A 6,071-nucleotide genomic window follows, 5' to 3' on the forward strand; every position below is an offset into this window, starting at 1 on the left:
TTCGATCCAAAAGGTATGGTTAAAATCAAAAGAGAAAACGATAATTAGGGAGAGCAGTAGATGTTGCTGGCTGCCAAAATTTTCTCAGTTTCTTATGCTATTTATAACCATTATGCTCTTCATGATAGATTGTATCCAAAACTTGGTGTGCCATCTTCCCACATCGTTGGAGTTCTAGTGACTTTAGTTTCTCCACCGAGTTTGCCAGTCCTCCTGGTTCAAGCAGAAGTCCACAATTCTTTCCCAGTTTGTTGATTTGAGATGCCGTGAGAGAGTTGATGAAAAGCATGTCTGCTGTAGAAATAGAGTCTTCCACTAATCCAAAGATTTTATCTTTTTTGACCGCAGCTGGGCATTGTGTTTATAGAGAGAAGGTTCTATGCTTTTATCTTTCTGGATAACTGGGGATGTATTTTGAAATTGATTTTTGTTGGGTCATCGCTTTGAGGTCCCTTGCATGCTTTCAGTATCCTTTCAAAAACTTTTTTGACAAGGATAGCTTATTGTGTTGCTAGCATTTTCCCACACTTGACATCTTTTTTTATGCTTGTGGATTTCGAGGTTTGTAGGCGATCGTTGTTATTGTCTATGAATAATAGATTTTTATCCTGAGGTCTGTCAGTAGTGTAGAACAACAGCACTAAAAAATTCGAATTGAAAATTAGCATGCCTGAAAACCTGCTGCTTTGATGATAGCCTGATATAGGGATGAGGAGTAGGGTGGTGACAGGCTTAGACCATAGATCTGACCACAAGAAGAAGCATTTCAGGTCTCCTTTATCCTATCTTCCTGATTGAATGAAGCTACCAGATTTGTTTCCCCATTGAGAACATTGGGAGTTTTGAATGGGATCCAGGCTTAGTTCTGAGTTGCATTCCACTCGAGGCCTGGGAGCCTGCGTCCTAGAAGATGAACCCTCAGATAGTTTGTCGGCCTTTTCCTGGTATCCGATGGTTGGGGGATCGATCGTCTGATCCAAACCGATAATCCGTCCTCTCTGTCCAAACTATCATCATTTGATGACGTACCCAACTGGACCTGTTCTGAAATAAAATTTATTCTTATCGGAACATTATATATGAGAGGTCCCATAAAAATGTTGACTGAATCTGGTATATCTTCAATGTCATCACAGAAGAGCTCTAGATCGATGAGGTCTTCCATTTGAGACAATTTTTATTTGCTTTATGTGGTAATCCGAAGCTTGACACTATTGTTTCCACTGCACGTGAGTTCCAACAAATTAAAGGAAAATTAAGTAGGCTTGTACAAACCTTAAGTTTAAGCTGATTTGGTACTTCTTCCCTGAACTGACCCCAGTGATTGACTTGGAGAGTGAAGCCATTTTCTCTGATTCACACTCCAGTCGTAAGCTGATGCACAATGTCCTTGCAGGACAAACCACAAAGAAAGTATTTGGTTGTGCAAGTCTTCGTGTGGTCCAAGAATCGACAATATTTGCTTTGCGAACTATTGCGTTTTGAATGTCATCTTCTTTCACTAGCCTTCCATAGGCTTCAACATAAGCCGCACAGTCGAGGTAGAGCCCCGTTTCCTCCATATCTAGAGAGATGGAAACAAAAGCTTTGCGGGATCCTGATCTGAATAATGGATGTGTTGGTCGGTCAAGATTGGGGTGTATAGTTATTGTGGTGGAGGCACACTGCCAATGCTGAAAGTTTTCCCTTGTTTGCATCCGGGTTTGGTGTTTTCTCCAACTCTTTCCTGAGATTATAGGAGGAAAAAGCTCACAAGAGCGAGCTCGATGACCGTATCTTCTACATGCGAAGCATTTTATTGGATTCCGGCACAATTCTCTTGAATGATCTTTATCCCCACACTGAAAATATGAACCTTTGAGGAACGGCGTCGAGCAGCAGTCGGCGATCGACTGACGGCGTGGAACTCAACGAGATGTGGGCTGCTGAACCTTGGTTCCATACAGGAGTGCATCAGCATAGGTGAGGAATTTATTGATGCGCTCTAATCCTTTCGTTGATACTTGAGGTCTACTCTGTTCGTGGGTGCCGCACCTCCAGAGTTCACTATTGTGACGTTGGAGTTGGCAGCGCGCCTGTAAAGTCGCAAAAAAGCTGATCGAACCCAACGGCACCTCTCCACGCCGTTTCGCAGTGGGGAGTATCTGTTCAATAGGACTGTAGATGATAACTTCGACTATAGCGCAGGGGGCTGTCTTCTGTGTGGTGTCGCGGATAAATACAAGAGGCTGGAGTGAGAGGAAAGAGCTGCTAAGTTCTGAAGGTGCATAAATTTTATGCTTGATGTTGAGAAGCGAGTCGTTTTGATTGGTGGAGGATTGACGGTATCTTTCGATGGATTCTGTTGTGGTGGGCTCGTATGCCCCTAAGAGGGAGTGCTCGAAGCGAAGGCCATATATTTTTGGTAAGGGGGAGCTCATCTACGTAGTGGGACTGCATTAGCTCCTGTGGCAATGGGGTGTCTCCGCCGTTCCAGAAGACTGGTATGGGGAGAAGCCAGTTATGGTTGAGCAATGGATGGTTCAAAAGTACTGTACCTTCTCTCTCAGGGACCCTTGCAATTTGGGAAGCTGATGCGCCCGTATGTCTTCCTGCCTCCATCTTGGTAAAGTCTGCAGGGAGCTTTGGTGGTGAAGAGCTGATGGGAGAAGGTGAAGAGGTCGGATCTGAGATTTTTTCTTTCACCCTAGAAAATCGCCGGACTTTCTCACTCTAAAACCCATTCCGGACTTTCATCGCCATATACAGTTGTTTTTTTACTTTACTTCTTTTCCCATCTCCCCGTAACCTCCGTTCTCCTCCTCCTCCTTGAGCTCTGTAAATCTTCCTGCTCTTAATAAAAGCTGGGAGAGGCTGTTAATATGGTTGTTTTTCTTTATTCGATGATCAGTTGCTATTGCTTTTTTCCCCACTCTTATCTATTTTATTCTCCTTGGCTCTCGTTGGCCTTCCAAATTTGAAAGGAATGGCACCAACCAGATCATCTACAGCTTATGGTGCATGGGTCCAGAATACAAGTAGTGTTAGCTGCAGCTTGGTTGAACGGTGATTTTTTTTTTTTTTTTTCCTGTTTTGTGCCACAGCAGACATACTCTCGTCGTAAGTACTATCTTTAGACCCTGCTCATATTAATTGTGTCCCTGAACCATGGGTTCTCGCTTGTAGAAATCAGCAACTGGCCGTCCACAATTACATGGCAGCCGCACCAGGCTAGCTGAATGCCAACCTCTGTTTGGGCGCCTGTTATCTCATGCTGGAGTTTCTTAGCAACTTTAATATGTCCTCTAGCTCCGGACGTGAGACTTCCAATGGGTTGAAGATGGGTTTGCTACTAAAACTTACATTTCCTATCACATAAAATAATATAATAAAAAATAAAGTAACATAACAAAATAATTTAATAAAAAAATGAACTAGAATAATATGATCTAGTTCGACGCATTCTATGGATGGTTCTCCTTTTAGAGTAAATTCTTCCCACTTTTAATGTAAACAGTTGATGACGATTTATTTCCAACTGGTTAGAGAATTCTTTTTAATGTCAAGCAAGGGTGGTACCAGCCTAGACCGTGGTTGTTAATTCAGGTGGTTAGCATGCTGGAGTTACCTTCGATCCATATTGTCCACATATGGGTTTTGAGTTTTTGGAGATGCTCATTTTCTCCCTCGACAAGCCATAGATAATACTCACAAGTCCGATGGACCATAACAACTAACTCAAGGAAGTAGCAAAACCAAGCATCCAAAAATATATTAACACTGATGATTTACTTGGAAAACACTTTGAAGAAGGGACAAAACATGAGACACCTAGTCAAGGATCCACTAAGCAATGAAATAAAAAGTACAAGAGATCCATCCACATAAATAAGAAAATTACAAGAACACAAGAATATCTCCATAAGAGATTTATTAACAAATTTCCAACTTACAAAGTCGAGCACACCCTCAAAAAGAGAAATCCCTACTTTTTGGAAGCAATGTATACCCTTATAGATGAAATTATTGAAGAAAAGCAAGCTCTTATGACTTGAACTCCAATCTGATGAGACCCTTGCCTGGACAAACTCTTATTGCACGAAGAACTTCCAAAATGCCACACCTCTTCCCTCTTCCCTCTTCTCCTCTCAGCTATTATTATTTGCTCATAAAATTTTGTAGGCTACCATTTAAACATATATGCCTTGTGTTGGGTATAAAATACCCACAGCCGGAACCCTCAACGGAATCGACATCAGTGCAGCTCCGCCCGGACTCCTACGAGAGCCGGGCTCCACCGACGACATCAGTGCAGCTCCGCCCGGACTCCTACGGGAGCCGGGCTCCACCGACGACATCAGTGCAGCTCCGCCCGGCTCCCGTAGGAGCCGGGCTCCACCGACGACATCAGTGCAGCTCTGCCCGGACTCCTACGGGAGCCGGGCTCCACCGCCGACAGCAAGTGCAGCTCCGCTCGGACTCCTACAGGAGCCGGACTCCACCGCCATCAGCAAGTGCAGCTCCGCCCGGACTCCTACGGGAGCCGGGCTCCACCGACGACATCAGTGCAGCTCCGCCCGGACTCCTACGAGAGCCGGACTCCACCGCCGACAGCAAGTGTAGCTCCGCTCGGACTCCTACGGGAGCCGGGCTCCACCGCCATCAGCAAGTGCAGCTCCGCCCGGACTCCTACGGGAGCCGGGCTCCACCGCCGACAGCAAGTGCAGCTCCGTCCGGACTCCTACGGGAGCCGGACTCCGCCGCCAACATCAGAACAGCTCCGCCCGGACTCCTACGGGAGCCGGGCTCCGCTCTCAGTATCAATTGATGGTAAGCTCCATCCGGGCTCTTACCAGAGCCGAACTTCTCCCTTAACTTTGATTGCAGTGCAGCTCCGTCCGGACTCCTATGGGAGCCGGACTCCACCGACGACAGCAAATGCAGCTCCGCCCGGACTCCTACGAGAGCCGGGCTCCACCCACAACTTCAGCACCGAGGGGGTTCCGCCCGGACTCCCCTGGGAGTCGGGCTCCGCTCACGACCCCTACCGCCAGGAGGACCTCACCCGGACCTCAACAGAAACCGGGCTCCGCCCGTTGCCAAGCTTCAATTGACAGATCCACGCTCCCTGACAGGCCCTCAAAACGGCCACGACCCTGCTCCACTTCCTGTGGCGGACTCCGCGCCGTACCATCATTCCCTGACAGGCCGCAGTAACCATAGCCGCCCTGCTCCACTTCCTGTGGCGGACTCCGCACAGCTCCATTATCCCCTGGCAGGCCACAGTGACGGCCACGAACCTGCTCCACCTCCTGCAACGGATACCATGCGATTCTCCTGTCCGCTGACAACGGACGCTGCTCCACCCCTCATAACAGATTCCACGTGGCGGGTCGAAGTGATGACCACGTGTCCACTCCATTATCTTTCGCAATCAATTCCCCTGACCATGGGCGGCCCACTACCAGGCGGTTACGAACGTCGCCATCAATCCGTTGCCTCCTCCGCCTATAAAAGGGGGATCTAGATACGTTATTCTTTAAGCTCCTTTTCCTTATCTCAAAACTCTGCTAAATTCTCCATTCGAGCACTCCATTCTTGTTGAGACAGAGAACTGACTTGAGCGTCGGAGGGTCTTGTCGGAGCAATCCCACCTCCGGTTTAGACTTCCCTTGCAGGTCCCGGCGGCGACCGCGGCTTCCCCGACTCCAGCTTCTCCGACGCAAGCGGATTTTTGCACCAACACCTTGAAAGACAGGCACATTCCCAACACCTTTTCGTATACTTTGGGCAACTCTACATGGAGCTAGTCCAAAGAAATAAATAGTAAGCCCAACAATTTCTCCTTCTAGATCCATGAGAAGGACTTCCATTACCTAATGGATCATCCACCCAAGTGCTAACGCTCACTAAGCATCCCAGGTCCCTAAAACATTCTTGCTTCTTCTTTGTAAGGAGCTTGGTCATCCTATATGATGGATTGCAATCTGTTAGAGTCTTCACAAGCTTCAATCATGCTTCTCTATGACATCTTTGATCTAATGATAGCAAGTGTTTGAATAGTTGGTCCTATATGATGGTTTGCATTCTCA

The sequence above is a fragment of the Elaeis guineensis genome, chromosome 8 (assembly GCF_000442705.2).
Source record: "Elaeis guineensis isolate ETL-2024a chromosome 8, EG11, whole genome shotgun sequence".
NCBI lineage: Eukaryota > Viridiplantae > Streptophyta > Magnoliopsida > Arecales > Arecaceae > Elaeis > Elaeis guineensis.